The following is a 15,708-nucleotide window of genomic DNA, read 5'->3' on the forward strand; positions in this document are numbered from 1 at the left end:
GTGGGTGGGAGGGCATGTAATCTCCCAGCACTTTATAACTCGGTAGAATCTCAATCAAACTTCAACTTACAGGTAAGTCTTGTTTAATTTTGCCAGTCTACCTCGTTATCATGCTGTAAGATCACATGAGATTTTGAAGTAACACAAACATTAAGCATTTTCATAGCAAAACTTTTATTTTACAAGTGTGTTACTTCACAGTGCTGAGTATCCTATCAGCAAACATGTTCTCTTGTTAGCTGCAGATGTATTGGCAGCCTGTGTGCTGTGTGATTTAAATTCCAGAGTCAGTGAGAACAGTTTTTACCCACTGGCTTACAGTATCTCTACTAACTTTTCTGAAAGGTCTTTGATAGCTAGTGAACATTCTGAGCCTCTTAAGTTTTGTGTTCTTGTTAAGTACTCTTTTAATGTAGATACAACACACAGAGTTTTATCTTCAAAAGCTTTAAGTTTAACAAGTAGGCTGTTAACTCCTGGTCTGCTTTGCTTCAGATGTCCCTCAAGCTGGAAGGTGTAGCAATTATTTGAAAAAACCATGCGGTCAATATTCAACAAATGTACAGTCTGACCTCTTTTGCCGCAAACTAAAAAAAATTAACACGACAAGTTTCAGTGCCAGTTCCTTCAATAACAATGTATTCACAGGGGATAGAGACTGGAGATACACCAGGACAATAGACACATCCCAAATTTCTGTATACTTTGGTCTTGGAGGTTTTTCCTGAAAAACGCCTATCATCAGCCTGGACACCGGTGGGTGTTTTCCTACGCATGTCCCATCCTCTGAAGTAACATAGCTAGACAAGTATTTCTGGCAGTGTTGACGGCATTGTATGTAAGGCCTTGTTGATATAGTGCTGTGAGAAAGTCAAGCACAGGTACTACAGGTGGTTGAATATGATTGATTTGCCTCTGAGTACAAAAGTTTTGCCATTTTTTTATGTAGGTACTGTATTTTTTCTTTGTTCCATTTTGCCATGTAACCATGATGAGCTTTGTAGCTGCTTGTGAAATCCCCTGATCCTCCAGATAGGAGAAATGCCAGCATAGTCAACTTCTTTCTTAAGGGGTGAAACTTTTGGGGAGAATGTGACAGTGAAAGTAGGTCCTGGTGCTTTGGCAACACAAATGGAATTGCAATTATCATTCTCAGAAGTTGTGGCCATCAAACTTGAGTGGACCAAAGTGGTAAGATCATGATTCCCTGAGGTACTTGTTCCTCCAAATTTTTTTTTAAACATCTGTTAATTTGACAAAAAGGTGGAAAAGCATAAATATACAAGGAATCCCACCTAATAGTAAATGCATCCACAAAACAAGAGGCTGGGTCACACTTCCAAGAGACAAACCTGGGGAGCTGTGTATTAAGTCAACTGACAAATAGATAAATCTCTGGGATGCCCCAGTGGGTGGTTATTTGTGGAAAGATCTCCCTTTTTAAGGCCCATTCAGTGTGGTCACTAAATAATCAGGACTCTTCGTCAGCCTCAGTGTTTTCTACTCCAGCTATGTGAGTTGCTGTTAACCAAGTGTTGTTATTTACACACCAATCCCGTATGTCATATGCCACTTGATTGCAACTTGGAGATTTTGTTCCACCCATAGCATTAATGGGTGAGTTATCACAAAGTATTTTGACGTGCTTATTATTTAGCCTTTTACCAAACTGGCTCTTGCATTTCATTTCATGAGATGGTTGATTATACATGAGACCAGGGAGAGTAAGATTTCAGCAGGAGGTGGAGGTTTCATTCTATTCTCATATTTCATGTACATAACATTTTGTCATTTTGCCTTATTTAAGACATTCTTGCCTTGTTTTAGATGGTTTTAGATAGTTTGCGAGTGGCTGTAGATGGTTTTGAGGTGGTTGTAGGTGGTTGTTGAAATTTTTGAAGTGGTTGTAGATGGTTGTATGTGGTTGTAGGTGGTTGTAGGTGGTTTTAGGTGGTTTTAGGTGGTTCCACGTTTAGTACTTACCGTTGTTGCCTTAAAGAGTTGTTGTAGTTAATTTGACAAATTTTTTGCAATGATGCACATTCATCTGAGAATTTTCCGTTAAAAACCATTGAATAATAAATTATCAATCAGGATAATCAAGATTCAAATGTACTGGTAATTAGAGTAAATGTACTTGCAGCATGGTCAAGTTGAACAAAAAAGTAAAGATGTGAATTCCCACTCATGTACAAAGGTACTCTAATTAACTAAACAATAAATTTGTACAAATGTATGGTTAAAACTGAGACAAAAACTGAGATGCTTACAGTAAGAGTTTCCCGAAGAGTAAGATTGGCAAAGAAAATGTCTTCTTGCAGGACATAACAAATAGCCTTCTTCAGTTTCTTGTTCAACTGTGTACCATTGAGAAGGATTTCACCACTTTCTGGAAACATTCTTCCAGCAAGAATATTTAGCAATGTTGTTTTACCAAAGCCTAAAACAAAGATGAATGATGTGAATGTTGTAGGTTCAGCTATTTTGTTAGCTAAAAGTTGTTAGATCAATTTTTTTCTCTCCTTTGCTTCAGATAATGAAATGTTGTTGTAGAAATGTTGTTTTACCAGAACCTAAAACAAAGATGAGTAATGTGAATGTTGTAGTTCAGCTGTTTTCTTAGCTAAAGGTTGTTAAATCAAATTTTTTTCTTTCTTTTGCTTCAGATAATGCAATGAACAAAAAGGAAATGGTCCAGGAGAGAGTGAATAAAATTGTTTGTTGAAATATGGGCCCAGAAGAGTGAGTCCAGATAATTGAAAAATCCAGATAATTGAGGTTTGACTGTGGTTGTTTTCATCTTCCTAGTTTTCTGGAATTATGAGCCAGAATCGTCTTTGCTGAACAGTCATTTATATAAGTGTTTCTAATTCAAAAGTTCAAATCTGATATATAATCATTATCATATTATGTTTCTTGTTCTCTGCAGTTTGCCAGATGCCTTGTCTGAAAAGTTATAAAAGGTATCTGTATGACCATAGATTTCGCCTTTGCAGAATTGCACTGAAAGAGGGTTATCAGGAGGTATTTAAAAATGTTTTATTACATAGTAATAAACATTATGTGATGCGAATTATTGCCTTTTTACACCTGTTTTTATATCCATACACACAACTCTTAGCATGTTCATCTTATTGTGGGTGGTCACTCATGGAGCAAACATGGCTAACCTTGGGTCCTTATCTTGTTGCTAGACATGAATTTAAATACAAATACCTTACTGTTACCATTGAGATGTTGATTGTGGGTTAATTTGTAAATCCAGTGCCCTTTTCTCCTTTCTATTAGTAAATCTGCTATGAATGTTAAACCTCTATTTATAGTTTATCCTGGTATATTGTGAATGTGGCCATATGTAATAGATGCTGGACTCATGCCCTGTGTGTACCTTAATGTTGGTTAATACTACTTAATAAATATTTTTAAATGATTTCTAAAAGGAAGTACCTTGAATTTTCCTCATTTACAGGGGAGAAAAAAAGGGTGAACATTGGTTCGGAGTTAATAACAAATCCTTCCTTGATTTACCTGGATGTAAGTGTATATTCTTTGTTAGTTGTTTTAATGTGTACGTACTAGCAACATATCTTCCTTCTTTTGGTTAGTGTGATTGAATTTTAACCTGCATACTTTATCGAAGGTACGGTGAATGCTACTATTCATTCAAGTTAAAATATTTTTTTTTCAATTTAAGTCTGTTGTTTCAAATTCCCAAGCTGGAATTATATATTTAATTGCTTTTTTTTAAAATTTAGCTGAAAAGGTACATCATTAGAGTGATGACTTTCCAAATTTCCCTTATAAAGTTCACAGATACTAACAATGACTCAGTAGCATACTGTAATAATATATGCCAGATCTTAAGCTTAAGTCTTAAAGGGTAAAATAACACTTATTCTGTGTCCTATTTCCCTAATACAGTGAGGAGGCATTGGAAGATAAACTAACTGAATGACCCCCCTGAACTCTAGTCATGTAAGCATGATCTGGATGCACTCATAATGATGTGGTATTGATGTTGAGATAAAGCTTACAAATTAGTGGCAGTATTCACTCTTACACATCATTATTAAAATTAGGAAAAAATATATGTGAACTTGGTATACATGTATGCAAGTACTATGTGAATTATGAACATTGTGTTGAAGTCTGCATACCTTCGCTGTTTTATTGAGTAGTTTAATATCTTAAATGTTGATTAGATTCACTGGCACACCAAGAGTTCTTTCCAGGACCATTTGTACCACACAATCAACAAAACACTGTGGGTCTAGAAGATATGCAAACTGCATTAAGCAAAGAGGGGGTAGATACCTTTATTTAGTGATGAAGTCTTGCATATTTACCTTGACGTGGTATTGTGATATTTCATTGTATAATATCCTTTTCATGACAGGTAGCATATTATGGAAAGGCCAGTAGAGTTCTTGATTTCTTTGAAAGTGTTGGCTTGGTTTGTGATGCTCATTTTAATCCAGCTGATTTTATATGTAAGCAATACTTTACATGCTTATTAATTTTGGTTGATATCAACTAAAGTGTAGACATACTTGTACACCATACTGTAAATGTATGATTGACACAATATGGCTGGCTCCACAAGCAGGTACTTTGAACGTTGTATGATGTGAAGAAAATCCTACATTTTGTTTGGCTGCCTGAGCAGATAAGTTCAGCTCTTTAAGGGCTACCTCCTTTTCATTTGCAAAATCTTAGATTAGCTTTAGCTAGTTGTTTAGTCAAGATGACTTCATGGTGGCTTTTCATGCATGAAACACACGGATAAGATGGCAGCCATTGACTGCACAGTCATCTTATACCTATGCTTGGTCAACCTATACTTTGTCAACTGCATGGCTGTGCTATCAATAAATTACGTATCTATGCCATACAATTCCTGAGCTGCAATCTGTGTTATTTGTTCAATGGAAAAGGTTACTGAAGGAGAGGAAGTTCAAGAAAGGATTGTCCAAGGCTGGGCTGAAAGGTTGGTGAAATTATGTAATTGCAGAAAAGTAGACAACAGCTGTAACATTTCTTTCCCATTGTTTTCATCATTGTGTAGTTAAAATATTTACATATGTGGTGATGGAAAGAGTTACCTGGTGCTTACATCTTGAGAGAAAAACACATTTTATCTCTTATTTTAGACAGAAAAGACGTCAGAAATATTCAGCAATTTCCTACGACCATAGACCAGGAAGAACTGATACCTCAAGTCCTACTCCAGAGAAGGATGACAAGTACAAATCACAGGATATGGCGAGTGAAACGAGCCCTAAAAATGGGCAGCAAAAAGCTACTGAAGAGTTACAGAACAAGGATGATGTGTCTGTTCATTGTACTTCAGATGTACATGAGGTAGATGAGAACTCTGAAGTCCCTGAAAAAGAAAATAAAACAAGTCCTGCAGCTGACAGAAGTGGTGAGTCCATTGATGAGCTGTCAGTTGCTGACAGTCTGAATGAACAGAAAGATACCCTAAGGCAGGAGAATGGAGGTGAATTCTCGTCTGAGGAGATGCTGCACAAAGAAAAAGAAAGTAAGACAGGCAATGGGCTTATACCATTTGGAAATGATGAGATGAGTGAGAGTTCAAACCTCTTGGCTTCAAATCCCAAACCATCTGCATCTAAGACCCTTTGGAGGAGCGTGAGAGACTCATTCACTAAATCTTCAGATCATCTTCCACAAGTCCACTCAGAAGTCCTGGTACCAGTAGCAGATGTCAATGTGGCTGTTGTATCTTACAAGCGTAGTACATCACGTGATTATTCTAAAATAGATGTTCATGATGACGATGAAGATCATTCTGCCCTGTTCTCAGATATTTCCACATCATGGCCCACAAGTTTCTGAACACAGTTCACAGTTCTCCTACTTAGAACGTTTAAGCAGTCCAAACCAGATATTTTGTCTAAGTTAGAGTTATCACAGGTAAGCACTATTTTAGGTATAGTTTGAATAAAGGTCGAACCTGAAATAACAGTACGATGTTGGTGTCCATGTGTAACAGTCATTGTAACATTTCGGTGATGTTGGTGTCCATGTGTAACATTTCCAGTGATGAACCAAAACATTTACTTGAACTCAAGAACTGTAGAAAATAGTACACTTGTCAGATGTGGCTGTTGTAAGCATACTTTGATAGGTAGTAAGGTTATGTAAATGGTGTTTACTTTCCATTTGCCGTACTCATTATGATTGTGTCACCACAGCGACCTAACACAGGACACTCGCTAACTTGCTGGTTTTTTATTTCGTTTTATTTAGTCGTAAAAACCTTGTCTGACCATTCCTTTGTCACCTTAACGTTCATTTCCAGTTACCTTTATATTGTTAAATGATTGAAAAGATTGAGATTATGAAGTTTCCTAAGTTAGTATTTCGTCCGTTCTGTGGAAAAAAATTGGTCTTTTTACAATGTACTCGTGCATCATTTGTTCCAGAACTTGCTTCTTGCCCTCGTTTCGGGCTTGATCTGGTTCCAGCTTCCTTACAAAGAGAAGAGCATTGAAGACAGATATTCACTGGTAGGTTATGTTACGCTTGTCACTGTTAGTTTCGAATAAAGACCACTGTTCACGATGAATCACCCTAATCCCTCTGAAATTGACCATTTTGGATAAATTGGTTGAGTATGGCCTGGGTGGTGTGGGAGGGGGAACAGAGATGTTAGACCTTAACCATTCTTTAGGCCTAATTTAGTCCATCTTTCTCAAATCGCGTTGTCGGAGAGTTTTACCTATAGTCCCAGTTCATTCACTGTACCACAAAAGTTAAGAAAGAAAACGAATTTTTCCATACGTATGGCACATTAACATATACTTTTTCTCATTTGGAACCAATTATTAATTTTAGTTTTAAAAAAGATACGGCTTCTTATTTCGGCCAGGTTCACGAGAAGAGGAAGTGGGTTGTTTTGTTTCTTTGGTGGAGAGTAGACGATAAGTCATGTCACACACCTGACGTGAAGTAAAGAAAATTTGTGCAGAGCGCGAGGCCTCAACCTTTGGCGATTTCCTAACTGACTTGATTCAATTTTTTTGTCATCAATTGTTTGGCTGCATTGCGCCCTATTACTTTTTTTTTGCAGTGAAAGAAAATTGCCATGTTTGTTTTTACTTTACAGCTGTTTTTCGTAGTGATTTATTGGATGTTTAATCCACTCTTCCAAGCTCTGTTATCATGTGAGTTGAGATTGCATGTTTATTTGATAAACATTAAAATGTTTTTTCCCAAGTTGTTTTTTTTCCAAGTGTTTTTTTGTTCTTTGGTACACTTTTCCGAAGTTACATGCACCAAACTTTGACATTAGACATAAGACATAGGACTGCACACCCAAGAATTGCTACATGTACCAAAAGAGTTCCTCAGTATCTCTGCGCTACTTTGTTAGCTTAAGAGAGGGTCGTGAATGTAAACAAAATCATACAAGGAAGGGTTTAAGGCAGTTAGATTTCTTTGTTCTGTTTTTTCAAGATCTGTAATTTCTAGTACAGTTTGAACAATACAACTATGAATACAGCCAATGGTACACAAATGAAAATTATTGGCATACAGAATGTAAGAGAGTCAAAACAGTGGGCTCGATTGTTTATATCAGGAGATCGAGATTTGCCCAAGCAGCCGTGCAATGAAAATTTGCCATAGGAAAAACGGGGGATTTAAACTTACGGCTTGTAAGCTGTTTCTTGTTTTCTCTGCTCATTTATAGTATGAAGCGACTACAGCTGAATACAAAATCTTGACTCTTGCAAATAACCTTTTTGAATTACATGTACCCTGAGTGACATCTAAGTAGAACATGTAATACATTAGTCCATGTAACGTTATTGTCTTATTTTTACAAATAACACTCAAGAAGTGTTCAACTCTAGATCTAATTATCTTTCTGTTGGTTATGTAGTTCCAAGTGAAAGGACTGTAGTAAATAAAGAACGTGCTGCTGGCTACTACAGACTCTCTGCATACTATTTAGCCAAGTTGTTCAGTGAATTACCGCTGGTCTTATGTCAGCCGACTCTGTTCTATACGGCAGTCTATTGGATGACGGGTTTAAACAGAAGCGAGTCCTTCCTCGGTGGCCTTTTCGTGCTTTTGTTAACAGCCATAACAGGACAGGTATAACCAAGTTTAATATATACAGATGTTTGGCATATGATTTCAAAGTCTTCTGATAAACATCTTTTGGGAGAAGAAAAATGCTAAACTGGGCGGACAATCTCGTCTTTGGTGGACTGACGCTCTGCACCACCGAGAAAAATGTTTGGTGGGAAAACTTTGAAATTAACTGAAAAGCCATGCAAGACAAGTTTAACCATGAAAGACACTTTGCTTCCTTGTTCATTACCTGTGCTTGGCAGGAAGTTTGCAGTACGGCTCCAAATATGTCCTACCAAGGTTTTCTTGCTCTGTATGCAGACGACCAAAAACGTGGGCTTTTTACTTAATCAATTAACCTCTCGGTTTCTTTTTCTTTTGCGTTTTGTTTTGTTCTGTTTTTTTCAAATATAATGGTAGAAAATTTTTTGCATGACTTGAAGGAAAGAGAGTCGTTTTACGTAGGGGAAAAAAAAAAAAACTCTCGGCACACAAACTACTATTCTTCATCTCCTCTAAAGTACACACACACACGCAAAAAACAAATCAAAACAAAAACAGGAATTCCAGAGAAGTGTTTACCGGTTTATTTCTTTATTAGCAGATTGTTTGATAGAGTATAGGGTGTCTTCACGCTTGTAAAAAAGCCTTATCTTTCGTTGTCCAGTCCATAAGTTTGTGTATCGGCGCCACAGTAATGAACTTCAAGAAGTCAATAGTGGTGTGTGCTGTATATGGTCTGACCTGTATGTTGTTGGGCGGATTCTACCAGAAAAACATACCCTCATGGCTATCTTGGTTTCAGTACACTGCTTTCGTGAAGTATTCTTATGAGGCTTCCCTTATCATTGAATTTGCTAATTCTCCATCATTCAGGTGAGCTTAATTCTGAGGTATGCAATATCCGGGACATTCAATTCAACATTAATCTTATGCTGTATGTTCCTTGACATGTTGTTTGGAATTCTCTTTCACTGTTTCCTTTAGATATGAAACTGGTAGCACGTCAGTCCTTACCTTCATGAAAGTTACCAAAGCATTGTAGTAGCAACAGTTCATAACTTCACCAAAAAAAAAAAATAAATAAAAAAATAACAGGAAAGCCAAAAGGGATATGCATAGTACGGCAAATAAAGATTATTGTCTTCCTACAGTTTCAGCACAATATTGTTGTTGGTAGAATTCTCTTTACTACAAAAGTTAATGTCAAAACAGAATATAATGTAAAAAAGATCACTCAAAATGCATCACTTTTGTTCCTCCAGTTGCTCGGCGACTGAGTCTTCTTACGGTAAATGCCACAACAATGGAACCGTCATCGAAGGAACGGACATTTTAGAGAGGCTGAATGTGACAAGATCTGTGGGAGAAAACATTGCTGTACTTCTCTGTTTTATTTTTATATTCAGAATTTTGACATATCTTTCTTTACGCTACTTACACAAGCCAAAGTGATTTCGGTATTCAGAGACACTGCACGAGCGATCTGTTATTTCCTTGTGTTACGTTAAGATGTCAACTTGTAGCCATTTGACAACTGACATATGTTTAGCGGTGACCACTTTTCAACCTGTCAGAATGGTATTGGGTTGATCAAGCATCGTGAGAATTAAATAAAGTAGATATAACATGGGAGAAGAAATGTTATTGTTTAGAGCTGAAGGCGTTGAGTTTGATTATGCATCATAAAATAATATAACAAGAAACGAAGTTCATCGTCAAGTGCTGACGCCCCCCTTGCTCCAATCACAGGAGCGGCCATATACATGTATTGTGATGATTACTGTTACTATTTAAATATTTAACTGCAAGTTATTATTTAGAGAGACGTCATATCTTGTGAGCAAGAGGAATTACGATATTCCTTACTGCCATAGTATGATGTATTATCTTAGGCCAGAGGAGGATATGACGTCAGCAGGTGCGGTAGATATTTCTAAATGTTAAATAGAGGTAGATAACGCGTTGTGTCTTGAATGGTTTTGTTCGTAGATGACTATTGGAGAACGATGAACAGTCTTTTTATGATTATAGCAGCTCTTACACAATTAAAATTCAGTTTTCAATTCTTAGTCGGATGTGTGTGTTTACAGTTAAACCTGGAGGAAGCGGAAAATGAAGAAACCCATACTACAATTCGGTAAAAACAGATTCTGGTAAATCATGCACTGATATCATGCACTGATATCATGCTTCATTTCGTCTGTTAGATCAACGATGTTACATCAATAATTAGGTACCGGTGCTCTTAATCAATTGCGGTCACGTGTCCTGTCACGTGTCCGCTCTCTTATGGTAGATTGCTGGAAAGAATAGGCATGTTTCCCAACCTTGTTGAACATGCTTTATCGACACTCATTTGGCCTTATCTAGGCTGTACATGACTAACAAAGCGTAATGAACACAAATATAAACCTGAAAAGTTTTCCCCATCTACAAATAAACGTAGTGGATTAGGAGTTAATGGATTAGGGTTAGGGCGTTATCTAACCCTACGCAAAATAAAATACCACCGTAAAAAACAACCTCGAGGAGATCTAGTAGTTCCTTTCCCTGTGAAACAATCTGATTATTTGCCTCTAGGCCTGACGATTTACAATCTTTTTAGGGGACCTAATTAATTTCTACTGTTGTTCGTGTGCCAGAAGAGACCACTGAGCTCCGGGAATCAACCCGAACAGGATAACATGGATTGTAAACAAAGTTTTAAGAAAGAGTTAAGCGAGAACATGGACCAACCAGGTTGCACCTACTGCATGCCGTGAAAGTTTTGCAAATGTTACTACGGTATGCGCTGTTAGCATACAGAAATAGCTTAGACGACGATCGAACCTTGCAGTGAGCGATTGCGTGCTTCAGTCCTCGTAGACATTGGTCCAAAGGAATCGCTCAAAAAATTTATCCTAATCGCAACGGAATTATTCGTCTTGTTGAAGTCAAGACTGCTAGTGGTTGTTTGCGACGTAAAGTTCGCAAGTTACGTCTCTTGAAACGATCTCTGATAGCAAAGAGTGAAATGCAATTCAAAATCTTGTGCGAGAGTTGACTGACACTAAGGAACAGTTTAATCACTTGCATGAGGAAATGCTTGTCCTCTTACTTACGTGCGCTTTTTGGGGTCGGCATGTTACAGCGGTATGCACTTAGCACATTTTAGTCGGTAATTCCCTTTTTTTTCTTTGTTTTCGTTTCACGCATAAACTACCGAGCGCTAAGGCCACAAAGGACTCTTACGTACTTAAATACGCTTCACTATGCACATTTTATACCTTGCACGTCTAGTTTTAGTTCAGATTCCGTTCAATTTCAAGTTTTTGCAATCTTCGGAGGTACAAAAATCATCGATAACGTTTGTAAGCTTCGCTAAAAGGGTTTGAACTTACGGGGTTTTTGTGTTCTATTGTACCTGCAACATTTGTTTTGTTATTTTTCTCCAGAACCAACTCCCGGGAAAGGAAATTTTATTTAAACCTGACCAAGATCGATTATATCGTTGGTGAATTGTTTAAGAATAGAGTGAAATTAGTGTAGTGACTGCAATTCGTTTACATGCTGCTTCATGTAGCTTCCGAAATAGCTACTAGCTTCTGCCTGAAAATTGTCTTTAGACTTGCTCGCCATTCAATCATAAAATTAGTTCTTTGAAGACAGTTTTTAAACCAGCATTTGAAATTTGAAGTTATACCTCAAGCATCGGATATGTTATTGACTAAGTCCGATATTAGACACTTTAAAAGTTAATTTTTATCTTTTAGATGTGCAACCGTTCTTTCATTGAAATAAAAAGTTAAAAGTACCTTTTTCTTTTTCGGATTCTGCCAGGGCTAAATTCCAAAAATTTGTCGTCAAGTTGTCAAAGAGTCAGTTTTCTGTGAGCCAGTTAAACAGTTTTTCTATTTCGTAAATTAAATTACTGATCAAGAAATACGGAAAGAAATTTTTGGAATCTGAAAAAAAGATAAACTCGTCAGTAATTTTGAAGCATTAGTCAAGTCTTTCATGTTTAACATGAAAAATTACAGACCCAGAATTGACCCTTTCTTTTTGACGTAATGTAGCAAAATGTTTAGAGAGAACTGTATAGAAGTCCTAATTCCCGAATGTTCAAATTTTGCGCTGTCTGCATATGAAAACCACTCAGACAACGTAACACGAGGTTGTAAAGAATCCGGCCGGAGAATTTCCCAAAGCAAGGAGCGATTGAAACAGGTCTATATAGTTAAGATGCTACTTTACCGCCAGCTTTGAAAATAGGTCTTATAGAGGCGAATTTTTATTTTCTTGAGCAATGCTATACATAAAAGATAACATTAAAAAAATGTGCTTCAGCAGATCACATCTGATTTTCAAAGATACGGGAAAATCATCTCAGCCAACAGCTTTTCATAGTTGAAACTGGTTTCCCAAAGCAATGATTTGTTCTTCCATCACAATGTTTAGAAAAAGTGATTGAACCAATAAGGCATGTACATTTTACATACATTTCGGTTCTCGTTTTCCAATTTTCCAACCTCGTGAATCTTCATAATAAATGATATTTTCATCATTTCAAAGCCACTTGTTCTACAACTGGAGGTTTCCTTTTGTGATTTCCAAGTTTTTAAATACTTGTTTACAGTCTGCAATGCGCAGTCTAAGTCATTAGTAACTTGTCTAGTGTTCGCCATTCGTCATCAATTTTTAAATCTCTTTGACTAGCAGATGAACACAGGTAGTCTTTCTCGCCTGCTGGATACATTGCAAATGCGTTGCAATCAAGTTATGTTGAAAAATCAATTGTAAATCTCTTTCCCCCCTTAAGCTTCGAAACACGTTTTACTAGGACGACAAAGCAGTATCGTTAGGCGGAGGCGTTAAGTGACAGCCTGCCAAAGGTAAATTGGTCAATTTTCCCTTCACATATTTCGAGCGCGATGAAAAGAAAGATGAAAAGAACCCATTTTGGCGAGTTATCCATTTCCGGGTTTACTGAGTACAAAAGAAAAGCCTTGTGTAAGTGGTAAACCTAGAAATGGATAACTCGCCAAAATGGGTTGTTTTTAACAGAGTAAGCGGTCAGATAGCGAGCGATGTATTATGGAAGTAAGGTGAGGTATTTTTTATTGAGAGTTTGACTGCATTTTTTATTCCTAAGAGCGGTCTTAAATATGCCCCTTCAAAGTCTTATAATATTTCGCCATGACTCTTATTTCGCATGATGATAATCTCACAGCTGGAGCTTGGGCTGCCTGTGGTTAAAATTGACGAAATTAGCTTTGGAGCTGGCCATAGTTCGGAACTGATAAATAATCTGGAGTTGCTTCTGGCTGCCTTGAGCAACTCGTTCCGCGCGCATCCATATCTTGATATACACACGTTATGCTTGATCCAACATCAAGCTGAGCGATGCTCACACATACCTAGAAAGTAAATCTGATTGCTTCTCCAAATGTGAATACGTACAGGGAAATGAAGGAATATCCATCCAGATTAGATCCATGTGGTTGATATAGTCCCCTATGGCGACCTGAACATAGTAAACACACGTCTGGAAAGGATGTCTACCTTCTTCAAGGACATCACAATGTTTGTATCGAAACCAAAAAATACGACCGCAGTGCCTTACTTTCCAAGATGATCGGGGTGAACTCATTTTTTTAAACAAGATTAAGGGGTTTTATTGAGCTGTTTGCAATTTTAACTGTTGCAGTGGTACCGTCATTCACTGCAAAACTCCATTTTATTTTACAGTTTAATTATTACTTCTCGAATTAAATTTTTTCCAAATTTTTAAAACTTCTGACTTCTGTTGTTTTGTTTTCGTTTTAGTCTTTTTTATTCGTACGGAATTGACATAGATACGTTTGCAAATTTCAGCCTGGAGTTTTACGTTCTCAACTTCATAATGTTGTGCTGTTACAGTGTGTTAAAATTCGAGGATGAAAGAAATCATAAGGGAACGCGATGATTAAAATGAATTACAATATACCTTCATCACGAATTCGTTGTTTGAAGCAGGTCCAAATGTGTAATTTAAAGACCGGAGTCACACATTTGACAAAAGGACCCATCTTAGATCAAGATGAAAACCACGTGACAAAAAAATAAAGGCCAATAACACAGTTTGGAGAATATAATTTAAAATTGCAGGAAAACAATAGCCTCGGCTCCCCTCTAAATTCGTCCACAATTATTATCTTAATTCGTTCTATGTGCAGCCACAGATTTAAAATGCTATCAAACACCTCCCCCCTCTGCTCTTCTGTCTTTTTCATTATAGGACGAGAGAAGACAGACCATCGAAAAGTTCAAAGGAATGACAACGGTACATGGTACAATGATCAATAAAAAAATCAAAGTGCTCTGTGAGCAAACTCGTGAATTGACACATGATTTTTTAGATTATGTTTAATGTTATCTGGTTTAGGGAATTTTGTGGTTGATTGTCATATCTAGAGTACGAGCAGTAGTTCAGTGTTCGCTAATGTAGCAAAGAAACAAAGTAACGTTGGGATAAGAAGGCATTACAATTGAAATGATCATGCTATTACATTTGATAAGGTGGATGATGTCATGTGTTTTAAACGTCTATCATTTTTGTTTCTGGTTCAAAAGAAAAGGTTGGAAGTAAATGTGGGTGAAAAGTGAAATTTACTGTCTTTCGTTGTAAATATTAGAAAATCAAGGCAATACTGTCTTAATGAAAACATTAACGATTCCCTCTTTATCAAATGAGACAAACGGGTACGAGTTTTGAGTGATATAATTAAGCCAAGCCTGCCACCGTCATTTTGGATCTCCGCCTGGGTAGATTTAAGTCACGTGCTAGGCAACGTATAATCAATAACAAGATAGAATTTCATTTCAGGCCTAGTTATCAATTTCGTGGTGTGTAACAATTTCATTCTTTCCCGCGTTAATAATCTTCTTTTCTTTTGTTGTATGTATGTTGAATCTTCAAATTGTCTTAAAAACTTAAAAGAAAATTTTTCTTTAAAAATTCACTGAAATCGGTAGCTAAAATTGTTTGTTTAGGTGTTATCTGATTTTCTTGTTAACTTGTTATTTCGTCAGTCGCCGGCATCTTTTGTTGCTTCACACAGGAAAAACACACGCGACGAAACGTAATGATCAATTTTGTCCTCAATCTCACGCTATAACAGAAAAAGCTTTTGAACATCTGTAAACTCCGAGCGCTTCGCAGTAAGTGATATTTTCAATGAATCTTCGGATTGTTTTCAAGTTCAAGGATTGTAAATTACAATTTTATGAAAAACGAAGGTTGTTCTGTTATTTCAGTGTGAATCCTTGCATGCCTGCCAGTCGCTGGCGCCGCTTGTTGAAACTAAAACGAAAAAAAAAAACTCTTTTAAGATTATCATTGGCTTCTTTTTCACCCCACCACTATTCTTAGTAACAAAGGTCGCCATTTCGTCTGTTTATTGCTCGCCAAAAACTATAAAATGCACTCAAAAGCCTAAAATCTAAAAAAAGTTTACAGGAATCGACCAATCGAGCGAGCGAGCGAGCGAGCGAGCGAGCGAGCGAATTCCATTCCCCACATCGTATCTATAACTCGCTCTTGCGCATGCGCGCAATTCACGAGTTAAAAATGATATTTTCCTT

The 15,708-nt window shown here is 37.0% G+C and overlaps 1 pseudogene; it reads left to right on the forward strand.

The window, feature by feature from the left end:
* Positions 1-25: 25 nt before the first annotated feature.
* Positions 26-10,175, forward strand: LOC131773958 (uncharacterized; annotated as a pseudogene).
* Positions 10,176-15,708: the final 5,533 nt, after the last annotated feature.

Source organism: Pocillopora verrucosa, chromosome 9, assembly GCF_036669915.1.
Source record: "Pocillopora verrucosa isolate sample1 chromosome 9, ASM3666991v2, whole genome shotgun sequence".
Lineage (NCBI taxonomy): Eukaryota > Metazoa > Cnidaria > Anthozoa > Scleractinia > Pocilloporidae > Pocillopora > Pocillopora verrucosa.